This window comes from Cervus elaphus, chromosome 14 (genome assembly GCF_910594005.1).
Source record: "Cervus elaphus chromosome 14, mCerEla1.1, whole genome shotgun sequence".
NCBI lineage: Eukaryota > Metazoa > Chordata > Mammalia > Artiodactyla > Cervidae > Cervus > Cervus elaphus.
Window position 1 is genome coordinate 65,214,223 of NC_057828.1, and position 26,068 is coordinate 65,240,290.

Here is a 26,068-nt window from a genome sequence, read left to right on the forward strand (position 1 = left end):
CAGAGGAGCCTGGCGGGCTGAGTCGGACACGACTGGAGCGACTGAGCACGCACACACAGGGAACTAAGATGCTACAGGGAGCAGTCAAAAAAATAAGATAAAAAGAAGGCAGTTATTCCCAAGCACCTCTTTACACTGGCAACGTAAACTTTAGCACCCTTCCCCTCCCCGTCTCACTTCTAGCCCTAGAGATCAAGATTGAGTCAAATGTCCATACTCAACCTAGTTATGGGAAAGAGGAGTAAGATTAACACAATTGCTTAGATCAACGGTTTTCAAGCTTTAGCCCAGATGGGCGTCATTCAGAGGGTTTGTTAAAACAGACTGCTGGGCTCTACGCTAAGCTTTTGATGCAATAGATCTGTGGTGGGGCCTGAAATTCTGCATTTATAGTAAGTTCCCAGAAAATGCTGATGCTGCTTAGCCTGGGACCACATTTGAAAGCCTCTGGCAGAGAGTAGTCATGAACTATCTTCCAGGGATGGGGAGAGAGACAACCTGCCAAGTACCTTGGTTGCCTGAGAGTCATACAGATTCATGATTTTTCTTTACATGGAAGAGAGGAGTAGCTGTAGGCCAGCAACATAAGGGTCTACCACAGTGAAATAGAATAATAATAGCTAGCATGTATTCATTGTTGAGTCCTGCCCCAAAGCCACAGGTGCAAGGTCTTGCACCAAGACTGCAGAAGCAGAGCCCAGAACCAAGGTCACCTCTGAAGCTGACTGAGCCCCTTTGTAACCATTGCCAAAAGCCCCCGGATAATCACTAACAAGCTTCCCGACTCCCGATTAAGCAAAGATGCCCACTCCAGTAAACACCCTAGAGCATCTTGACCAATCACCTAACACCAACCTTCCACCAGGAATTTTCTTTGTCTTGAGGCTGTAAAAACCGGCTATTAACTCACAAAAACGCTCGACTCTCAGGGTTGTCAGCACACTGCACTCGCAGGGCCCACTTTATCTCTGCTCTTTGTTCTTGATAAACTCCCTCCTTTCTGAAATGCTCTGTGTCTGGAAATTCTTCTACAACCCATGCTCAGACTGCCTCAATGTTCATTATTGTTGTTGTTCAGTCACTCTGGGTAGCTCTCTTTACTAGAACTAGCTTTCTGACCAGGACACTCTTTCTGCACAGAATTAGGGAGATGATATAAGCACCAAGAAAATGCCCAGTGCATTTTTTTATTTGAAGAAATATATTTAGTTGTATCTACGTAGTTAGATGAGGGCCACATGATGTCCTGTAATAAGAAAGTGAAAGTCATGCTCAAATTCAGCCTCAACTGAAGGAGAAAGCTGAGGCTGTTTGGGGAGAGAATAGGTGGATGTAGAAGAGGCTACTGGAAACGTCAATAACTTCCCTATGAAAAGAGTCGGGCTCATCTTTCCTCCTAGAACCAACAGCGTCTCCTTCCCCTTATCTGCCAATGACTTGAACTGAAACTGGTGAAATAAAATGATGACTCTGACCTCAGCACACAGACAGAATCAGCTCTCCAGCTCATTTCACTGACAGCACCCCCAGATAAAGGGTGTTTAGCCAAAAAGGACTAAAAGTCTCATGTTTCAGCAGCTCTGAGAGAGAGATCTGCCCTGATGGACCACCCAATCTCAAACAGTGCCCTCCAACCCATTGATACTCTTTTTCTTATTTAATTTATTTATTTGGTTGTGTTAGTTCTCAGTTTCAACACGTGGGCTCAATCCAGGAGCGCTCAGGCTCAGCAGTTCTCACATGGTGACATGTGGGATCTTAGTTCCAGGATCAGGGATCAAACCCACATCCCCTGCATTGCAAGGCAGATTCTCAGCCCCTGGGCCACCAGGGAAGTCCCTCCCACTGTTACTCTTGAGTCCTTTTCCTGTTGTATTTTCCTCTGAGAACTTACCAGGATCTGAAATTACATTGCTGCTTGTCTTCTTTATTGTCTGCTTCCCGCATGAGAAAGAAAGTTCCAGGAAGGGAGGAATGTTGTCTGTCTTGATGGCTGGTAGGTCCTCAAGTCCTAGATGTATAGTAATTGCTAATTAAATATGTGTTGAATGAACAAATAAACAAATACATAAGTGGAAATTTAAATAACAGAGACAAACCATCTCTGTCTCAAAACTGGAAATTTTATCAGTGATGAGACAGAAACCTATTATCCTAACAGTATATTCATTAATATTTCATCAAACAAGAGAAGAGAAATGAAAGGCCTGTGAAAACTGTCATCCATGAAGCTGGGGTGAGGGCCTAAACAGCATACTGAGATTTAGACAAGTCTCAGCATGGCCAGAGCTGTGAAAAGCTTCACACGAGGGGCTAAAGCACCTTTGGGGACAGAATATGTCCTAAGGGTAAGCAGAGTTGACCCCAGGACACAGCAGTGTTGAAGGAGCATTTTTGAGGCTGGCCAGGGTTCTGCTTCTCAGGGTCCTCAGGTTCTCCTATAATCATGGTCTCATATCTGAGTCCTAGAGAGTGGGGACTAAGGTAAAAACCTAAAGGGAACAGAACGGATTCAACAGCTGGTGCAGTAGACAACGAGCAACTGCATCTGGAATGGGAAAGGCTGGAGATATCAAGGACAGGCAGCACCATGGTCCCTTCAGAGACATCACAGACATCTTCATAAGGTAATAGGGGCAAAGCCTTCACTTGACATTAGCAACATTTTCCAAGCCAGCCACATCTTGGTTGGATATCAGCAATGGAGCCTTGAGCAGACATCCTTGACATGATGGTGGCCATAATACCTCAGTGGCTGGAGACATCACCTAAACTGGTCAGAAAGGAAAATATCAATGGAGACAGCTGAGAGGACTAGCTCATGAGTACATGTTAAATAACACAGAATCCAGAACCCCAGAACAATATGAGAGGAACTAAAGAACAATAATAGAGGAACTAAAGAACTAATAATAATAAGAATAATAGGTTCAATACCTATCATCACAACTCTCTTTTACAGAAAGTCTTTCTACAGTTTTAATCGCCATGGTATGGTGTACTTATCAAAATTAAGTGACCCAAATAAAACTGGGCCATCTTAAGGAACCCTCCTCTCACCTGAATCCAGGTGAGAAATTAGACAAATCCATTGACAAATTAGAAAGACACAGGCACATTCACAAATCTGACTATAAGAGCATCAGATGAAAATGAGAGGTTGTTATGGGAAAGTGCAAGAGATTCAGAAGTAGTTTTGACAGCTTTTATCCCAAATCAAAACTTTCTTAAAATTACTTTTAAAAATCATTCTTTCCCACTCCAACTCCCTCCAGCAGTGACTGAAATGTTCCCACATGTGCCCCCAACCCAGGCTCTCTCGTGTCTCAGCAGCTCCTCACTTCCCCTCTGTCCCCAGTGTCTCATTATTATTCCCAGCCCTTTGTTCTCTGTCTGCATCCTTTCCTGTCCTCTCCACCACCAAGGGCAGGAGCTGAAGAGCGCTGAGCAGCCTTCCTCCTGCGAAGAGAGTATTAACACTTCTGGTCATTTTTCCTCTATCACAGAAATCAAAACCAGAGAAAATTTCCTCTGACAAGAGAATTAAAAATTAGATCCTTTCTAAAATTCATTTATTAAATGGAAATATAATTTTATAAGTGATACCAAAAAGAAGAAAATTGATGTAGATGTAGTAGAAATAGGATACCTTGCAGCCAGAAATATTAAAGCTTCTGGAAATTCTCAAAACCCAAAGGAAAAGGCTCTTTTTCATTTATACAGATTGGGGAAAGAGAAAAAAATGTAAAGCAGAGAAATCAATATTAATGCAATATGTTTCTATAATTTACAGCTACTACTGTTACTAGCAAAGGATATAAAATATGCTACATGCTCTAACTGGATTGCTCACAAAATTGTCTTTTTCCTCTAATCTCCCTGTCTTAGTCGACCGAACCACCACCTCCCCCTCATTCTTTCCAGTCTAATTTATTCCACTTACCCTAGGCTCCAATCAGCGTATGCATAATTGGTCTTAGTTTCTGTGCTATTCATACAATTTCTGCTTCCTCAGATGTTTCTCTTTTAAATCATCTGATAGTTTTATCATTATTATCAAAAATTTATCTTAAATATTTTATTCATCATTTTAAATTTTTTTCCAAAAGATAAAGGAGATTTGAAGAGGAAAAAAGTCTTTTTTCACTTTCTTTGTTTTTCTTTCTTTTTTCTCCCTTTGAGCCTTAATAATTTCTATTTCAGCATCCCAAAAGTTGCAAATGGGTTTTTGAAAAATGACTGAATTTAACCTCAGATTATTATAGGAAAATGGCTAGTCATAAGAGAGCAGTGGACCTACACGGTGTAATTTGAGACTGTTGAAAGCTCTTTCACAAATATCTTCACTAACCTGCTCTATGACCTTAAATTCCTGTTATGTAAGAGTATAAATCTTTTTAAAGCATTAGGTTTTCTCTTAAAATGAAACTATCCATGGAAAGGATAATGTCTCATTTCTCTGCTCAAAATATCATCCACTGATGCCCCACTAGCTACTAAATAAATTCAAAGTTCTTCAACTGGTCATTCGGGGCTCTAACCCTGCCTTTTCGGCATCATCCTCACTCCCCCACTGATCCCGCTTAGAAACTCAGTATCCAACAGAGTGACTACACTGCCTCCATCATCACATGGTCTTCTTGCTTGCGTCTCTGTATATCCTCTCCTCTGCTTATAAAAACACCAGTCACTGGCTTAACAACTCATCCTATCCTGGTATGACCTCATCTTAACTAACTATGTTTGCAAAGGGCCTATTTTCAAATAAGGTCACACTCTGAGGTTCCGAGTGGGCATGATTTGGGGCAAACCCGATTTAACCAGTTACATGCTCCAAAACTTAACCAATATGTATGATTTCGCCTCATGGTTTCTTGAGGCTCAGGAATCCAGGTGTGCTTTATCTGGATGGTTCTGACTCAGGTTCTTACAAATTCACAGTCCAGGTGTCGGTCCTCAGGCCTCAGTTCCTCACCATGGGCTTGTTTCCATTGGCTGCCTGAGTTTCTTCATGACAAGGAGGCTGACTTCCCCCAAAGTAGTGATTCAAGAGAGACTGAGAGAAAGAGAGGCAGAGACAGAAAGACAGAGAGAATATGAGCAAAGGAGTAAGAGAGTGCCCAAAGCAGAAACTGTGAGCTTTTATAACCCAATGTCAAAAGCGACATACCACTACTATGCTGGATGCTGCTGGGCCCACAGACTGTCCCTCGTTGTGGGAGGAGACGATGCAGGGTGTGGAAACCAGGAGGCTGGGATCCTTGGGGGCCATGTTGGAGGCTGCCAGCCACAATAGTAATGCAACCCAATATATCACGAGAGCAGTTTTCAAATGTATGTAAATTATTCCTTTATATAATGTAATTTCAGATTAATTTTGCATTATATGTTCAGAACTATTGATGATTCTAAATTTTTTAAGTATTATAGAGGACTTCTCTGGCAGCCCAGTGGTAAGGCTTCACCTTCCAATGCAGAGGGCACAGGTTCAATCCCTGGTGAAGGTGCTAAGATCCCCTATGCCTTGCAGCCCAAAAACCAAAACAAAACAGAAGCAATAGTATAACAAATTAAATAAAGACTTTAAAAATGGTCCACCTCAAAAAAAAATCTTAGAAAATAATAAAAGTATTATATAAATATGTCACGAAGTTAATGACTAAAACAGACCCCAAAATACAACAGATGCTCACTATACTCCCCTACAGGGCTGTTGCTAACTTCTCTGGACTCAGACTAGATGTGTCTCAACACTGCTTTGTACACTTCTTAGACTAAGAAGAACATCTAAAGCTTCCCACATCTTCAAAACTAGCAAAATAAGCTAGTCATCCTGCAGAGTCCTGAGAAAGAACACACAAGAGGGGACATGGTGATAGGAATGTAGATGAATGCTAGGTCTGGGATCCAAGAGCCCCTCAAATGAGGAGGAGCAGTAAGAAGGGCCAGGGTAGCTGTGGGACCCATTGAACCCTAGGAGTCAGGAGAAGGACATAAAACTGAATTTGCTGATACACAGCACCATGTTGTAAGGTTGAGCTTGTATGGCTGGTATTCTTGGGATTCTAGAAGTAGTGTATTTTCAACTAGTCTGTCTGTCTAGAACTCTGGTAGCCTCAGCTACACAGTGATGCCCAAGGTTGAGATCATGTGACTCAATCAGCCAGGCTTTCCTCAGGCCCAGCCAAAAGAAAGACACATTAACTGAGCTTTAAAAATAAACAACGCACAACCCTATTAAACTAACAGAACATTAATGTTAACCATTCATGAATAACTAAGATTTGCACACATTTTAAAGGTTGCATGACAGAGAAACTAGTTAATAATAAATTGTGAACACTTAGGCACCAGTAAAACAGCTGTCTCAGTTTCCACAACCGCTATTAGCACTGCTTGACTTTTCTCTGAATCTTTAACATCTGGGCCTGATATTCCTACTCAGTAGCTTCTCTGTAGCTTGGAGTTTGTACTTCTTTGTTAATTGCAGTAAGCTGGCACGGATTGCCTTTAGGAAAGAATTTCATTTGTGCCTATGCATTCAATGCCAATCCTAGAAAAACCCTTAGGTTTCTAAACCTTTGTTTTAAAGAAGATAGCTTTGTATTTTAAAGCTTTCTCTGCAGAATGCTTACAAGTATTCACCGAAAGTAACCCTATCTTCATCTAGGGTTAGAGCAAAGTCTATGACAATCCCCAAGGCCAATGTTAACGTGCCCCTCCACTGAAATTTTCATTCAGCTGCAATCCTTCCCAGCAAAGCCAGAAAGTAATGCATTCAGTGTTAAAGAAACTCTTGCAGCCATCTGCATGGTCACCCTTACAAAGTGAGAAACTGGTGAAGGAGCCCAGCCACAACAGCCTGTGCATTGCAGCAGGTCCTTGAACTCCAGGGGCCCTAGAGCCAGGCCTGAGTCTTGTAATATAGGAGTTCGTTATCTGGGACCCTCCTGGCTGAAGCTGGCATCTTGGATCCCTGGGACCAGGTACCTTCCTCTAGAGGCTCAGACAGTAAAGGGCGAATATCCCATTGGCCCTTCCCTCTCTCTCACTCCAGTATTTCCCATCCCATCCCAGCAACTGATGGTAAGAGTTAACTTCTATGGGATGCTTACTATGTGCCAGAAACCCCATCTAAGCAATTTTCAGGTATCTCTCATTTAAGAAATGACACTTTGGTTAAGAGTATGAATTCAAGTCAAATTGCTTGAGTTCTGCTTTACCAATTACTAGCTGTGTGACCCTGGATAAACGAGTTAATCTCTCAGAGCTTTAGTTTCTTCATCTGTAGAATGGGCTAATAATACCCATACATCATAGGATCAGTGAGAGAACTAAGCGAGCTAATATAGAGAGAGTATGTAGAACAGTGGATGATAAGTATTGGATTGAAGATGGTTTATGATGAATTCTGTTTTTTATGATTTGAAGTTTTTCTCTTCCTGACATTTCAAGGCAATAAAATTGACATTCTGCTTTTTATTCATCCTCATAAAATGTGAGCAATTTCCAAATAGAATCTTTACTTGAGAAACTCATGACCTAAATGGAATTAAACAACTAAAAACTAAATGTTAAACAGCGCAGACCAGAACAGCATTGTAAAGCAATTATGCTCCAATTAAAAAAATAAATTAAAATGCTAAATACAGTTCCTATAGGCTATTTTGTTGAATAGTACTAATCTTAGAATACCAAATAATTCTATAAAAACTGGAATTCTGACATATATTCTGTATTTCTCCACCTTGTATTTTAATTTATTTAATGTTATAAGTACTTGTAGCTTCTGAAGGCATATAGTTTTCTCTAAAGGAATTCAGCTAATATATCCTATTATTATAATACTGACATTCTTTCACCATTTGAAATTTCTTAGGAGTGTTTTTATATATAAAATTATAGTTCTCACAGTCATGTTAGTTTTTCAAGAATTTTACTCTTGTAAAAATATATGTTTACACTTCATTTGACTGTGGGATTTGAGTAAAATGCATAAAGACATTTTTTACTCCAAGTTACATCTAAACTAAAAATTGCCTTTATTTGAATGTTTCAATATCTCGGTATTTCAACATTAATAACAAATCTGAAAAATATGATGTGTTCATTTTACGGATACTGGTACGCTTGATATTTTATGATGGTAAATAAGTGATTGCACAATCACTACTCACAATCAAGCTCACAGACATCAGAAATGGTACAGAAATGATACTGATACAGACATACACCTATCAGGGCTTCAGAGAATAAACCTGAATCAAAGGTGAATAGCATGTTTGGCTAAATACCAAAGTCAAGACTTCAGAGAGTTTCTAATACATTAGAATAGTCTTCAGTCATGAAGGGTAATAATTTATAACATAAAGATATAGGGAAATGCTCTGGATAACTTCAGAGTACATAAGAAAATATATTTAATTATATACATAATATTAATATGATCCAAAGCATTTCCATTTGAACTCTTCAGATCCTGAAGAATAGAGACTTACCCTAGCAAGCACAGGTAAAAGAAGTTTCATGTAAGGGTTAACATTGGTCAATACAAAGAGTATCAGTGAAATCCAAACACTGAAACTTAACGAAGCTCAAGAAGAAGAAGAAAAAGCAGAAGGGCAGATGTGCCAAAATCCTTATCTAATATGGCAGGGTATCAGGAAATAGGGTCTAAAGTTGTCTGAACCAGAAAAGATGTAAGGATTATCTTTATGAAGATTCAACAAAGGAAACCAACAAAAGAACTAACAATAATTGCATTAAAATTAGAAGAGGAAGAGAAAAGTATAATATTCCTCCTTAGTAGGGGGTACTCAATAGATGTATCCTAAAATAACCAATCACAAATTAGCGGGGCAGGTATATTATGTAGAAATAGAAAGGTAACTATCAAAAACACTAAAAACAGAGTCACTTAAAGATGGTTGTATCTGGCACATGGGAATGGGACGAGACAAGACACTGGGGTCTCTTTTACAAGGCTTGCTGCATGATTGTTTTCAATTCAGGGTTCAGGTATTAGCAGGATAAAAAATTTTACATGGAATGGCTAATTGTATTGGAGACTTTCTTTCCCTCGAGCGTTTATGTCTGCACAGATGATAAAGATGTTGGCTTGTCATAACTTCATCTCTCTTCACCCCAGAATACCTTGAGAGGCAGGAAAGTAGTCTGGCTAGGTGAGGTCCTGACAGAGATTTCTTCCATAAGAGAAAGCAGCTCTTCTTCCACCTCTGTCCAGTGTCTCCCTTTCACTAGTTATGTTAATTCTGATTATGGGCAAAAGTGGGAAGCTTCCATTTTTATTTAAAAATCACATTGTGTCTCCAAAGACAGTACGATGAAATTGTTTCTCATTTACATTTCGTTAACTCCCTCGGTCACATAATAATTCATTATTCTGTGAAAATGTGCATTAGCCTATAATATGAATGGCTTCAAAAAGCAGCATTCTTAAGAAATATAATGTCCTTCCTTAGCACAGAAGTCAAACTCTGATAAAATAACATTAACATACTGATAAGTAAATTTTGCACATCAAAAATTTTATATAGATTTAACACTATTTTCAGCTTTTGTTTAATGAATATTTAATTTGGAAAGCTATGAAATAATAGGTAATTATAGCTCTACAAGAACACATATTGACATGGAGTTTAAAAGACTGTGAAAGGTGCCTTGTGCTTGCAGTGAGTTTATAATTTAAACACAAAGAAAAATTTTAAGACTGCCAATCAAATATTCATCAGAAGAAAGAATTTATGGAGTATCTCACTTCCTCAGGGCACGTATGCAAAGGAGACACTAAAAATAACATAGGGCAGGTGTGGCAGACCGTGTTTAGGCAAAATCCAAACACACCCAAAAAGAGCTGAAGAAGAAAAAAGTTTCCTGAGCTTGAAAGCAAAGGCAACAGGATATAAGGGTCAGGTTTGGAAAAGATAGTGAGGACAGTCTGCAAAGGCCTTAGAAGTAGGAAAAAAATGGGCAAGCCCAAGAGATTGAAATAGTTCCCCACCCTTTCTTTTAGCGTCTTTTTCTTAACATGAGCAGTCCTCCACTATCTTCAACCCTGACTCATGATAGAACCCACGTCACTCTTGCTGTCCATAAGAAAATAAATCAGGCTAATGGGTAGAGCATTAACGGGTTATCCTTCCTAAGTAGGGTTTTAACATGCTTTAAAACTTTCTGGAATGCTACAACTAACCAGTCCCATTCCGTGAAATTCTGAGATTTTGATTCAGTCCCAGAAAACTATATTTTTAACCAGCACTATAAGCAATTCTGATGTGACCCATCCCCTGACCCACATTTGAAAATCACTGCATTGCACTGAAAGACAGAGGGGTTAGAAAAACCTTCACTTCTCTTGCTGCAGGAAAATCCACCAGGGCAGGTCTTCTGCAGAATCTCTGTCCTGCATTCTCTCTTCCCGTCCTCACCCATGGCTTGCTTTGAAAAATTCTCAAGGATTTTAATTGTCCGTTCATTTCCAATCACAGGCACTAATCCTCTGGCAAGCTGGCAGTTCCTTCACACCCACTCAGAGATATTTGTAGCCTCTGGAGATCTTAGACAGGTGCTAACCCAGTAATCCTTCATCTAAGAGATTTGACTCCACACTGGTATTTTTAATTGCTCCAATTTGTTGCTTGTGGTTGACTGACTGGCAGTTGGATTCCATCCTGACTTCTTGTTGACCTGATACCATGAAGTCATTTCCTTCCACTCATCCCCCAAGCTTTGTGTCACCCATCCGTGCCCATCCCACCCCAAAGAGAGAGGGTAAACCTACCAGCAACAGCTAATCCATGACCTTAGAGCTAGAAAAGATGGGAAAGTCTTTGTACAGATCAAGATTCTTGAAATTGCTGCTGAAAAAGATCCTCAATCTGCCCTTTTTTCCCCAAAATCCATCCCAGTTAAAGTTTACTACTTGTTCTCAACATTACAATGAGCACAAACACAGGTACTGAAACTGCATGCCAGGCCTCAGTCATGAGATGGTCATTCAGGTGGTCTAGCATATGCTCGTGGTTAACAGATTGTGACTTAAATGCAAACACAAATTTACTGAAAGCGACTGGAGAATGTCTTTAGGCTTCCAGGGCTCTATAGATCACAGTTTGAAAACACCAGTATAATAGAATTCTTATCTCTGCTACTTGGTACCTATGGGACCGTGTTAGTGGTACCTAATCTCTCTGAGCCTCACTTTGAACTCAAATAGGTTGCTCAATAAAAGGCTGCCTATATTAGTACAGTACAGGGGATGCCCGATGGTTCAGTGGATAAAGGATCTCCCTGCAATGCAAGAGACACAGTTTGATCCCTGGGTCGGGAAGATCCCCTGGAGGAGGGAAATGGCAAACCACTGCCATATTCTTGCCTGGAGAATCCCATGGACAGAGGAGCTGGCAGACTACAGTCCAAACGGTCAGAAAGAGTTGGACATGACTGAGCTACTAAGCTCAGAGGATGAATTGCATAAGGGAGACAGTGAAGTCGGAAAGATGAGTTGGAAAATGATTGCAATGGCTCAGTTGTGAGCAGAGAAGGGATGTGACTAGACTACCAGCAGTGGGAATGAACAAGGACAGCTCCAGAAGACTAATAAAGAACTGACATTTGTGACTGACCTGCATGTTTTCCTCAACTATACTCCCAGGATATTGACAGGTGTGTGTAAAAAGTATGATTCCATCTTTGAAGAAACCTGGGGGGTTTCATAGGGGTTAGATAGTTTCATAGGAGTTAGTTAGAGCCAGCAAGTAAGATTTATGAAATAAGATTTATCAGGATTTCTTAGGTTATCTTATAGCCCAATTTCTTCAAAGTTGAAGAAATTATGCTATAGTATGATTGATAAATATGGATGTGCTGTAACAGAAAAAAAGAAAGGCTGCCTGAGTAGACATCCCTGACAAACAAAAGAGCCGTTGACGATAAAAGTGGGATGGCAGCTATAGAACAAAGAACCAAAGTTTCCTCACCCTAGCAACTCCAAAGATGATTTCCTGTAGCACATACCTCAGGTGGAGTCCTGGCTAGACAGCCAGTAGTTACTGTGGCTTCCCAGAAATTACCAAGTGAAGCCATCAACAGCCTAATATAACCAAGTGGAAATGTCAAACTAGGAATTTTAAATACCCAGTATATGGGACATATAGGAAACCCAAACTCAGAAGCAAGTGCATCTCATGGTTCTAATAGTCTGCTCTGAAAAAGGATTTAAACATCAAAGGTGTGAGTGAGGTGAATGGATTTAACAACAGAGTATGATCAGATATACAAATGCTGTGGTTATAGGCAGTGACTCCTATAGGCAGTGTCTGATAACAGGTGTTTTATAGTGTTTTCTGTTAATTAAATCTCAACACAGTTTTGTGGCAAGATTATTTGTCTTGTGTTTCAGACAGTCCCAAGTGCATTGGGTAAGAAATGATATACCATGCTCAATATTCCAGGAAATGAATTACCTGAGGGAATTCAGTGAAGATTGCAGAATTATGATGCTGCCTTTTAATATCCATCTGCTATTTTTTTTTCATTGGTTTTGTTGACTATTTAAACTTGCTAGCTAACATAGGACATCAGGTACGAAATGTGTAAGGAATTTTGGTGGGATAAGACAAATATAGCCAGCAGATAGGGGTTAGGCTACGACTGGGATTTGGGTCCAGGTACAAGCTTGGGCCAGGACAGGACTGGGACAATACACTGGAGTGAGTCTTACCCATTTCTCTAAGCTGAGGTTACACTGAAGCACCAGGAGGCTGGAGACAGCTTGAAGATTAAGGAAGCAAAGGAGATATTGCTAAGGATGATGTCAAGGGTCAGCCAGGGGTCAAGGTAAGGAGGAAAGTAATGAAGGCAGATCTACACTGTCCAATAAAATTAGGAGTATTTGCAGTTACAACACTGACAGACTAACAGAGATGCATGAAGCTAATAGTATTCTATTTAATGGCATGGCTAGAACAAAAGACACAGCTGAATACCAAATTATTTATTTTGGCTTCAGATTTGGCTAAACTAAAAGCAGATCAGTCACAATATAATTGAGCTTCCCAGATGGCTCAGTGGTATTGAATCCACCTGCCAATGCAGGAGATATAGGTTCAATCCCTGAATGAGAAAATTTCCCTGGAGAAGGAAATAGCAACCCACTCTAGTATTCTTGCCTGGGAAATCCCATGGACAGAGGAGCCTGGTGGGTGGTCCATAAGGTCACAAGAATCAAACACAACTGATCGACTAAATAATAACACCACCACCACAATATATAAACTGATTCTCTACATTCATAGATAGGTATTGATTTGACTGGAAGCTGAAAAATTCAATCATAATAGTTATGGTTATAGTTTTTAAATGCCTGGTTTATGATACATGCAGCAGAAAAAGCTTTATAATGTCCAGACATCACACCTGATAGGAAGGTGCTATTGCCAGTTTAAAAGATTGGAATTTGCTCATCTATAAGCCACAGGGAAAATAATTGAAGGAATCTCGGTCTTGTCACAAACATGTTTTCAATAACCTGGTATTCCTACATCCTTCTCTGACTTTGTAGTTGATCCAAATAATTTCTCGTGCATTTTAATGTTGTCTCTTTATAAGGTGTGGTTTTGTAAGAATTGAGCTTGACCAAGATGATCTCTCGGTAATAGAATCTACTAATATTAACTAAGGAGATGAGGGAATTGACCTAAATACCCAAGTTAGGAAACAAAGACTTAACTTTGTATTGTCAGCACTCAGAGGATGTTGTGAGGCTCAGAGCCTATGATCACTCAGTGTCAAGTCAATAAAAGATCGGGTTTATTGCAAGTTGAACTTAGTATTTTCTAAGGCAATGCTGTTCATAGAGATATGTGAACCACTAACATGCTAATATGAGCCACATATGCAATTTTAAATTTTCTAGTGGCCACATTGGGCTTTCCTGATAGCTCAGTTGGTAAAGAATCCGCCTGCAATGCAGGAGACCTGGGTTCGACCCCTGGGTTGGGAAGATCCCCCGGAGAAGGGAAAGGCTACCCACTCCGTTATTCTGGCCTGGAGAATTCCATGGACTGTATAATCCATGGGGTCTCAAAGAGTAGGACATGACTGAGTGACTTTCTTTTTTTTTCACTTTCAGTGGCCACATTAAAAAAGGTAAAAAGAAAGAGGTGAAATTAATATGCATGATATATTTTAATATAATATAGCCAAAATGTTATAATTTTAACACATACTCAATATTTTAAAATTATTAATCGTACATTTTACATTCTCTTTTGTTACACCAAGTTGTTGAAATTCAGTATGTATTTTATACTGATAACATGTCTTAGTTCAGACTAGCCCCAAGTTAAGGACTCAGTAGCCCCATGGGATTAGTGGCTACCTCAAGGCCGACAGAGTCCCAAGATCTCAAATGGGTAGTGAAATTCAAACAAATAGGGAAAAAACACTTATTGAAAATATTGTACAACAAATCAAGCTTTCAAAAACATCAAATTGTTTTCACATATATATAACATAGATATTATAACTATCTATGTCAATAGACATAATTATCTGTAAGTAAAGTCACTGCTTTATTGTTAAAAAAGAAAGGGTTTTTTGTTTGTTCCCAAATTAAGAAAAGGCATCCATTAATTAATTTTTGTGGTAGAATGCTTCATTCCAACAGGATTTGAAAACCAATGCTTTGGAATAACATGGGTCACACACAGCTCTGAAAACAATGAAAACTTGAGCACAAATTTGATGGGGATAGGGTGGGAGAGAAGGAAGGGGAAAGGAAGGAAAGGAGGAGAGGTGGGTGCTTTGACAATGACAAAGGACCTGGGGGAGGGGTTTCATCTCCACTGCATTTTGCCAAGAGCCAGTCCTGATATTAAAGAAGTTTATGGTTCTACACAGCTTTATTGCACCAGTTTGCAATTATTTATTGCTCTGCTCTTTTTATTCACAAGAGACACATCTGAAAGTGTGTCTCAGCTATTCGTTCTGATTACCTTGATGACTGATACAGATCACCATGGCCTGCCCCCACACAAATGTATGGGCAGTGACCTACAAATGTCCTTTCTGCCCCCAAATGCCTCCTCCAATTCCCACTGTGATGCCTGAAATCCACAGAGAGCCTTCCTCTGGATAAAGAGAGGATTTCCCAGATTTCAACCATTGGATTGATTATGTTAGTCATTATTTCTGCCAAATCTGTATGTGCTGTGCTGTGTTTAGTCACTCAGTCGTGTCCAACTCTTTATGACCCCATGGACTGTGGCCTGCCAGGCTCCTCTGTCCATGGGAATTCTCTAGGCAAGAATACTGGAGTGGGTTGTCATGCCCTCCTCCAGGAGATCTTCTCAACCCAGGGATTGAGCCCAGGTTTCTTGCATCACAGGCCAGTTCTTTACTGACTGAGCCACCAAGGAAGCCCAAGAACACTGCAGTGGTTAGCCTATCCCTTCTCCAGGGGATCTTCCCAACCCAGGAATCAAATTGGGATCTCCTACATTGCAGGCGGATTCTTTACCAGCTGAGCTACCAGGGAAGCCCACCAGATCTGTATACCACCTGTTCTATTACTTATTTAATGTTTTCTTTAAACCAACTCCTTCTTTTCCACTGAAACAAACTTACAAAGAAAAGAAACTCTATATCATTACCAAAAAGTAAAACCTACACAATTTGCCATAAATACTCTAAAGATACAAACACCACCATTACACTTTACACTGTTACATATGTAACACTGCAAATCATCACGCCTACCACCAGTGGTAAAAGACCACTTACTAGGAAATAAATGGGTTAAGAATTTCCAAACACTTTAAAAAGTGACTGCAAAATATGAATATCATAGAGCAGAGGTAGCATTCATAAATAGCTAGGAAAGCTGCTTGAGGAGGGAATCTGGTTTATGTTAGTATTCTCATCTTTACTGTGCCTAAGAATCACCTGGGAAGCTTATTTAAAATATAGGTTTCTAGGTCCCACAGCAGATTTCATAGATTAAGTAGAACTAGGTTGGGTGTGGATATGTGCATTTTAATCAAATTCCTCAGGTGGTTAGGATGTAGTCGGTCTGCAAAGCACCCAAGAAATCCTGGGGTGCTGCACTGCAACCCAGTAAGAGATGTGAAGCTATGTCACAGACAACAGTGCTCTGGTGGAGCAGTGGGACCTAATATAGAGCCGATGCACAGGGGCTGGGGTGGGGAAGGGAGAGATCTGAAGGCAGCTCCATCAATTCTGCTGTTTTGTGGAATGTCCCTTTCCAGATGACCAGAGCTTAATGCAACCACCTATTCACTTCAGTATAAACCCAGCAGCAACATCACTTCAATAGTTATAAATAAATCATATACATCAGCCCTGGATGGAATCTCTCTGTGGGTGTCTCCTGTTTTCCCCTCTCTCAGAGAAGATAAAGGTCACGCGTTTATTTAGGGTATTAGGAATTTATATAAAGCTTCCACTTGATCATGACAGTCCACATGAAAGATGTGCGATTTCAGGTTGACGTAAAAAGGATGAGTAGAGAGTATGTGCTTGAACTTTAACCCGCAAAGCGAATGAATCAGAATGGATCCTATAGGAAATAAAGTCATTCCCAAAAAAAGCCCTCCAGGGCCAGAGACAGAAAAACCTCAGCAGGAGCCTGTCTGCAATTTGAGATACTTTCTGGTTTCCCCTTATCTCACATCAGATATTATGGTTGCTTTGTGGGAAGCTTCTAAGATGGTGCCCAGTGAGGCCTGCCTCCTGGTATCCATGCCATTGTGTAATCCTCTCCCCGCAGTGGAGTCAGAATCCAGTGACTTCCTTCTAATTTATAGAATAGAGCAAAAGTGATGGGATGGACCTCTGAGATGATAATGGTGCATGCGTGCTCAATCGTGTCTGCCTCTTGCAACCCCAGGGACTGTAGCCCACCAGGTTTCTCTGTCCATGGAATTTTCCAGGCAAGAATGGTTGAACTGGTTGTCATTTCCTTCTCTAGGGAGCCTCCATAACCCAGGAATTGAACCTGTGTCTCCTGCATTGGCAGGCATGTTCTTTACCAACAGAGCCGCCAGCGAAGCCGCCTCTGAAATTAGGTTCCACAACGGTGACTTCCATCTTGCTCATGCTCTCTTTCTGGATCTTCCTGCTTGCTCAGTCTGATGAAACAAGCTACCATTTTGCGAGATGCCCTGCAGAGAGGTCCATGTAGCAAGAGACGGAGGGGTTATATCAGTTCCTATGACTGCTGTAGCAGATTAGCACAAAACTGGTGGCTTAAAACAACAGAAATGTATTCACTCCATTCTGGAAATTGGAAGTTTGGGATGAGTTTCACTGGCTGTAATCAAGGTGTCAGCAAAGCTGTGGCTTCCTCTGGAGGCTCTAGGGGAGAATCTTCCTTGGCACTTCCAGCCCTGGTGGCTGCCAGAATTCTTGACTTGTGGCTGCCTCATTCCTATCAACACCTCTTTGGTCACATCGCTCCCTCCTTTCCTGTGTCGAGTCACCCTGTGCCTCTCTTTTGTAAGGATACTGCTGATGGCTTGAAGGCCACCTAGAGAGTCCAGGAAAATCTCCTCATCTCCAAAATCTTCATCTAGGATTTCTCTGGTTGTCCAGAGGTAAAGAATCCACCTGCCAATGCAAGGGACGCGGGTTTGGTCCCTGGTCTGAGAAGATCCCACATGCCACAGGGCAACTAAGCCCATGTGCCACAACTACTGAGCCCCGGCACCTAGAGCCCATGCTCCACAACAGCGAGAGGCCCACACACCGCAACGGAGAGCAGCCCCCACTCGCCGCAATTGGAGAAAGTCCTCACTCAGCAACCAAGACCCAGTGGTTCGTTGGAAGGGGTGTTTCCCGTGTCTCAGCTACTGCGGCTCTTTGGGCAGCAGCGGCTGCGCGGTGGTCGGAGAAGCGGCCTATAACTTCGGCATTAGGTAAAAGAAAATGGCCCGAACCAAGCAGACTGCTCGTAAGTCAAGGGTGGGAAAGCGCCCCGCAAGCAGCTGGCCACCAAAGCGGCCAGGAAAAGCGCCCCCTCTACCTGCGGGGTGAAAAAACCTCATCGCTACAGGCCCGGGACTGTTGCGCTTCGAGAAACCCGTCGTTACCAGAAATCCACCGAGCTTCTGATCCGGAAACTGCCTTTCCAGAGGTTGGTGAGGGAGATCGCCCAGGATTTCAAAACCGACTTGAGGTTCCAGAGTGCCGCCATCGGCGCGCTGCAGGAGGCTAGCGAAGCGTACCTGGTGGGTTTGTCTGAAGATACGAATCTGTGTGCCATCCACGCTAAGAGAGTCACCATCATGCCCAAAGACATCCAATTGGCTCGCCGGATACGGGGAGAGAGAGCTTAAGTGAAGGCAGTTTTTATGGTGTTTTGTAGTAAATTCTGTAAAATACTTCGGTTTAATTTGTGACTTTTTTTGTAAGAAATTGTTTATAATATGTTGCATTTGTACTTAAGTCATTCCATCTTTCACTCAGGATGAATGCCAAAAGTGACTGTTCACAGACCTCAGTGATGTGAGCACTGTTGCTGAGGAGTGACAAGTTGCTAATATGCAGAAGGGATGGGTGATATTTCTTGCTTCTCATGATGCATGTTTTTGTATGTTAATGACTTGTTGGGTAGCTATTAAGGTACTAGAATTGATAAATGTGTACAGGGTCCTTTTGCAAAAAAACTGGTTATGACTTGATCCAAGTGTTTAACAATTGGGGCTGTTAAGTCTGACCATACATCACTGTGATAGAATGTGGGCTTTTTCAAGGGTGAAGATACAAGTCTTAACCACAGTGTAACTTACAGTTTCCTTAAAAAAAAAAAAAAAGTAAACCTGGCAGCTATAGAATACACTATGTGCATTTATAATAGCTATTTTATATATTGTAGTGTCAACATTTTTAAATTAAATGTTTTACATTGACATGTGGTGGGGAGTGTTGTCTTTAACGTGTGTGTAATTTAGAGTTCGATTGGTTTTCTCCTGAGTAGACTGCACTTGTTTATGTAGTAAAATGCTTGGCGCGTTATACCTTGCATAAGTCCTCATTCTACCACATGTTAAACTAACCCTCTAGCTGATAATGCAAACACTAACAGGGAGGGGGATTTATTTATAAGGGCTCTAGACTATGATACAAGTTATTCACACCAGCATCATCTGTTACTAATACAATAGTTAGTGCAGCTTTTCTTTGTGTTGTGATTGGTCTCATAACTAGGTTGAACTTTTCTCTACCAATAGGAAACAATACCGAACTTTTTTTCCTTGTGGGGTTTGTATTATAATTGTTAGGGTACTTGCTGTGGGGGAGGGACACAGCTTCAGCTTATGGAACCTCTGCCAGTTAAAATGGTGTTCATGTGGCATAGGTTCTGGGAAAATCACTTAATAGAGATGGCTTTCCAAGTGGTTTTAAAATTTATCCTTCTATTGAAGTTTTTAGGTCAATTATGTATGTTGACTAAATTTACAAATAAACTTGTTTATTCAACTAAGTGTCAAAAACCTAAATTGAATGCAAAGCTTTAATAGTCATTGTCTAGGTTCTTTTAAGTTTAGCTTATTTCAAGTTTTGCTTGATAGACGAAAGCAGTATTTACAAGAATAATTCTACAAAGCATGTAAACAGTCCTTTAGAGGCTTTATAAAGACGCTATGACAACATATTTGCAGTGTGGACCTACGCTAAAAGGCTTCCCTGCCTCCCCCTATCTGTCAAGGAAAGGAAATTCTAGAACTCAAATTTGGGGTTTGTTCTTGAACCTATTTGTGAAGAACGTTTATAGATTTTTTCTTAATTTTTTAACTGAAGGATAAGTGCTTTACGGAACTTTGTTTCCTAACAGCATGAATCAGCCATAGCTGTAGGTGTACATATGTCCCCTCCCAGTATAGATTTGTTTATTCAGCAAGTTATTTTATAACAAGTGCCCACAGGTGTAGAACTCGTTTTAAGTCTAAGCTGCCTGTTTAGTGTGAAACTAGTGTTCCTAGCCAGTGATGGCTACCAGTGAAGTGCTATTATGGACACAAGAACTACCGAGTCAGACAAAAGCATTCTGTATAATTTGAAGTCAGTGGCTATAGAAAGATACTTACACTCTGATACAGCTCAGTGGGATTTAAGTTTGGACTAGTTTCAAATACTAAGGGTTAAGGGGCTCCATTGGAAAGCAGCAAGTTAAATTAGGGTTGAGAATTGATAGTTTTTTCGAGGTGCCAAAAGTGGAATCTGATATAGTATAATAAAAATAAAGCTGGTTTCCTAGAAGGTTCATCATAACGAGTTCTGACAGTTGATGCATTGTGTTCGTGAAGGATGTTTAAATCCTAGCCAGTGGAATGTGTGGTGGTGGGAACCCTGGCCAGTCGTGGTGAGTCTCCTTGAGTACCACTCAAGTGGCTGACGCGTGAACTTGCCTGAAGTCTGCATCCTGAGGTCGAATTTTATTGGGCAACTTGGAATCTGCTGCGTAAATAGTAGAGCTTGCGCTTCCAGAGTTTATTTTTAACCCAGAAGGCAAAAGTACTTTCTGGTTAGGAAACTTCCCATATGTTATATCCCTGGGTTTAGGTAGTATGAGAAAAGCAAAAATAAAGTTTTTAAAGTTTAAAAAAAATAATAATAATTTTTTTTTTAAAGTCTTAATCTCATTAACAAAAACTTTACCATATGGTAAATTCTGTACAATGTACTTTACCACAATTGTTTTTTTTTTTTTATTTTAAGGTCAAAGTCAAAGTGTTAGATGCTCAGTCGTGTCTAACTCTTGGCAACCCCATGGACTGTAGCCTGCCAGGCTCCTCTGTCCATAGGATTCTTCAGGCAAGAAAACTGCAGGGTGGGTTGCCATTCCCTTCTCCAGGGGCTCTTCCCGACCCAGGGATCGACCCAGGTCTCTCACATTGATGACGGATTCTTTACCACCCGAGCCCCCAGGGAAGCCCAATTTTTCCTTTTAAATTTTAAGATAAGATACACATATTTCAGAGATTAAGACCTGGTATCTTTGGGAGCCACGATTTCACCCACTACAGGTGATTCCTAGCCAAAAACTAGAGAAGCACTGAAGACAGCAACAGTCAGTGAGGAACTCAGTCCTGCCAGTGACCACTTGAGTGAGCTCAGAAGCAGATCGTTCTCCAGCCCAGCCTGGAGATGACTGCAGTCTAGATGAAGCCCTGAAGACAGTCTGCAGAGACCTGAGCCAGAGAACCCAGCTAAACTGTGCCCAGGGTCCTGGCTCACAGAAGCTGTGAGATAATACAGGCTCCTGTAACCAAGTTTGGGGGTGCCACTACACAGCACCAGATAACTGACAGCTGTTTCGTTCCAGGCTTCTAGAATGTCAGTTCATTACATTGTATTCATATCTATCACATGAGAATGGAACCAAAACTTTTTTGTTGATGGAGGCCACCTAAGACCATAAGCTGCAGTGAGGAAAAGCCCACTTACTGCACGACCTTAAGCAAGGTCTCTGAGACTTTGTTTCCACTTAGGTTAGATGGAGTTAATGATAATACTTCGTGACATATGTAAAGCAACCTCTTCAGGATCTGGCATATAGTAAGTACTCAATAAATAGTAGTCTATGTACTATTTTTACATACCTTAAGAAAACATATGTGGTCTTCCCAGGTAGCTCAATGGTAAAGAATCTGCCTACCAATGCACGAGACACAGGTTCAATCCCTGGGTTGGGAAGATCCCCTGGAAGAGGAAATGACAACCCACTCCGGTATTCTTGCCTGGAAAATCTCATGGACAGAGAAGCCTGGTGGGCCACAGTCCATGGGGTTGCAAAGAGTCGGACACGACTGAGTGACTAAGCATGGACGCATGCAAGAAACCATGTATTTTAAAACAAAATAGAATTAAGTATATTTTAGCATCTCAGATGTTTTAAATGAAAATATTGTTTCTCCAAGGCCAATGACTTGGTGGTCCATTAAAAAAAAAAATCTAGTATCTCCTATAGTGGGTTCTCACATTTCCATAGGCCATACCAGCTGTACTCTGGGCACCCTTTTGATGGCTGATCTTGTTTGAAACATTAAAAATAGTTAATACAAAACATGGACTCAGGAAAGGAAGGAATCGATAAAGAAATCAAGACCAAATTGTTTCAGCTGGAGTCAATGAACCATTTCTTGACAGAGAGAGACGATGCAATCACTTACCAGGAGAAAATTAACAAAGGACCTTGAAACCAACTATGAGTCTGGGAAACTGCTCAGTGATGGATGGCAGGTCCATTTAGGTGGCAGGGACAGAATGAAGAGGCAGTAACATCCCTTGGAGGGCTGGGGAGGTCGTTTCAGGAGCAGTCTGTGGGGAAAGAGGCTGAAGGTTAATGATAGGGAACTCTGAAAGATGTGGAAGCCAGAGAGTTATGGTGACATCCTCTCTCTTTTGCAAAAGGTTTGATCTAGAGTCTCATCCCTGAACTTGATCAGCACTTAACCTCTGCTCTCTCCTCATTCCTGAAATAAGGAATCATCTGGATCATCTCCCGGTCACTTTTGGTTGACATTCACAGCCACTGCCCATGTGAAAATGGATTATTCCCTCACACATATGCTCAGCTTACCGATGAATGGTGAAATTCGCTGGAGACAGTCGGCTGCTACTCAGCTTCACTTTCTGCTCTTTTTCTAGTGTAAGTTATTATTCATTTAGGAGGAGAATCGGTGCTTAATATGCGAGAGAAAAAGCACCCTAGAGATGGCTTTCCAAGGGCCTCTGCACAGCCAGGGAAAACAATTTATCTTCCCCCTAATGCTGACAGTCAGAGTCACTGTGGCTTCCCTTGCAGGATCAGGTGGTAAAGAATCTGTCTGCAAGGCAGGAGAGCCAGGTTCAATCCCTGGGTTGGGAAGAGCCCCTGGAGAAGGGAATGGCTACCCACTGCAGTATTCTTGCCTGGAGAATCCCCGTGGACAAAAGAGCCTGGCGGGCTACAGTCCATGGGCTCACAGTCCGAGATGACTGAGCACTAACATTTTCACTTTTCACTTTCAGCACTGACGGTGAGAGCCCCTGCAGCAGCTGACCTTGAGTGCTGAGAGGGAAGACTGAGGTGGTTTGGATGGAGGTGGTTCTGGCACCAACTGTCATGTCCACACACACACGTTTTCTGGAGTTCAGGGGCATTTGTTTTCTTTTTAAAGGAAAAAGAGAAAAGTAAGTCCAGTTGTTTATTCCTTTTCCAAAATATTTTATATTTACTAGCTTTTTATTTGTGTCAGAGATTAATATGCATGGGAAAAGGAGGTGCTGAGGGTTTCCTTGTTATCTCCATGTTTCCAGGCCTCCCCTTCTTCCATAAGCCTAAAGGCTGTCTCAGCAGCCCTGGTTTATATATACAGACACTGACGCTTCCATCCCTGTCAACCTTGACCTCTGCCTCCTTGCACCTCCCTCCCAGTCACCCAGCCAGTGGGCAGCCAAGCGCAGGCCGCTCCCGAGAAGGCTTTGCAGTTACCTGGCAACAGTGACAATCTGCGAACAGGAGACAAAACAGCAGCAGACACCAGAAAGAGCATCTTCATCCAGAATCTAAACGAGGGACAGAGAAGAGAGGCAAATGGCTCTTTTTATCAATGGTTTTTATCCCCGCCTGTGCTGTTCTCCTGAATCCCCAACTCCCAATGTCTATCATCACCTGGTAAAAATAGCCTCCAATTGGAGAGTTTCATAAGAGCCATAGAGACTCACATGGAAGAGTGTACTTGGGTAGACTCACTAATCACTCCCTCCCTTAACCCCAGTGTGGAATGCTCAGGAGTTAATCAACCTAGTTTCCATCTGGGCACATGCTGTGTTTCAATCCAAGGATGTATTTTGACCATCTAATTATCTTTCCAAGATAACATCTGAAATTCTGTGTACTGAGAAGCACTGACAAGCAATTATCTCACATCTTGCCTCCTTAACCATAATTCTACAGTGAGTGGTCTTTGGTGGGGGTGGGGGTAGGGGGGTGGATAAGCATAGTAGCTAACAATAGCTAACATTTACTGAAAGCTTACTCTGTTCCAGCCACTGCTCTGAACGCTTTAAACTTTCGAAACAGTCCTATGAGATCAATAATATCATTATCTCCATTTTACCAATGGAAAAACTAGAGGTCAGAATGACTAACTGTCAAACGTCATACATCCATTAAGAGCAAGGCTGGGATTTAAATTTGCCTCAGTGTTTGAACTCATGTTCTGAATCACCTTGTTAGGTAAATGAAAGCTGGAGACTGTAGGATTTGCTAAGAGAGAACTTGACTGAATGGTAAGACAGAGGTGAAAAGCACGAAACTGTAAGAGTCAGTGGATAAAAATTAATTATGCTACAGTCACCTAATAGAATATGCTAATCAAAACTTACTCCTCCATTAAAGTGGGATTGTGTAATTATAGGAGAGGCTGATCAACCCTCTCTGCAGAGTTCTGGGAAACTACGAAAACTTCCACAGGACACAGAGCATATAAATGTCAACCTACAGGGACAATGACCCTTGAGGACTCTGTCATCCTCATCTTCTGTGATTTGATGGGCAAAGCAACATAGGCCATGTGAGTCAGCGCAAACAGACCGGGGTGTGGAATGAGATGACCAAGTCGTGGCTTGCTTGTCCACACGCTTTGTGACCTCAAAGAAGTCCATTCCATAAACATTCACAGGGCTTACATGTTGCACACCAAATGCTGATGGAGGGACTGAGGAAGTAGGAAATCCCAGCCATGCATCATGTGCTGAAGTGGGGTCACAGGCTCAAGGAGCAGGGAGAATTGGGAACGGTTTCCCACATTTTCCTTATCTCTAGACTGAGACGACTAATTGCAACTTCTGTTGTTGTGAGCATCAGACTAGATAATGGCTGTGAAAAGGACTTACGGACTGCAAAAAAGGCATACAAAGTTAGTAGTGATTATCAACGCTAAGACTGAGCTCTTAAAATAATTCACAGATATTATTATCATGGCTATTACCCTGCACGACTTGACCCCTGCCATCCTCAACTTTATTTCTCACTTGCTCCCAGTTTCTCTTCTTATTTGCACAGGCCAGAACTATCCCTGCCTTAGGGTCTGCACTGTCTGAGATGTCCTTACTCCAGTTACCTGGATGGCTCATTCTGGGAGGACCCACAGAGTTCCTCCCTACTCCCTACTCATCCTATCTAAAACATAGAGAACATGTGGGACTTCCCTAGCGACCCAGTGGTTAAGACTCTGTGCTTTCAATGCAAGGGGCATGGGTTCAATCCCTGGTCAGGGAACTAGGATCACACATGTCTCACAGCATGGCCAAAAGTAAAAATTAAAATAATAATAATAATAAAGGGCTTCCCTGGTGGCTTACTGGTAAATAATCCACCTGCCAATGCAGGAGACACGTGTTCAATCCCTCATCCAGGAAGATCCCACGTGCCACGGAGCAACCAAGCCCATGAACCACAACTACTGAATATGTGCTCTAGAGCCTGTGAGCCGCAACTACTGAGCCCACATGCTACAGCTACTGAAGCCTGCATGCCCAAGAGCCCGTGCTCCTGACAAGAGAAGCCACTGCAGTGAGAAGTCCATGCACCACGACTAGACAGTAGCCTCAGCTCACCACAACTAGGGAAAAGCCTGCACATCAAAGAAGACCCAGCACAGCCAAACATAAATAAATAAACATAAAATCATGAAAAAAAAGAGACAGGCAACCTGGAGTCTGTCCCTGGAAAGTCCCACAGGGTCCTGCTTGGTTTCACTACAATGATCATTTTAAAGAAATAAAAAGAGCACATGTGTGCACACACAGACACACACATATATACACAATGCACACATATACACGTATACACACAATAACACATGCACACAGATGTGGACACACACACATTCTCATTTGCTTGCACACATATCACTCTACTTCCTCATCCTCTCTTTTTCTTCAGCTTACTATCTTGTCCTAAAATTGTGTTTTTACATGTTTGCCCACACATCCGTTACCTGACTCTCCCACTGGAATGTAAGCTCTATGAGGACAG

The 26,068-nt window shown here is 41.5% G+C and overlaps 1 long non-coding RNA gene and 1 pseudogene across 2 annotated transcripts; one reads left to right on the top strand and one right to left on the bottom strand.

Annotated features, from left to right (window-relative positions):
• Positions 1-4,875: 4,875 nt before the first annotated feature.
• On the bottom strand, positions 4,876-23,634 carry LOC122707941. Its single transcript, XR_006344966.1, has 3 exons — positions 23,519-23,634; positions 22,215-22,362; positions 4,876-5,056 (listed from the first exon to the last, which is right to left on the bottom strand). It is a non-coding gene; the product is annotated as an uncharacterized LOC122707941 (long non-coding RNA).
• On the top strand, positions 17,862-18,950 carry LOC122707940 (annotated as a pseudogene). The gene has a single exon (XR_006344965.1). The product of XR_006344965.1 is annotated as a histone H3.3A-like (transcript).
• Positions 23,635-26,068: the final 2,434 nt, after the last annotated feature.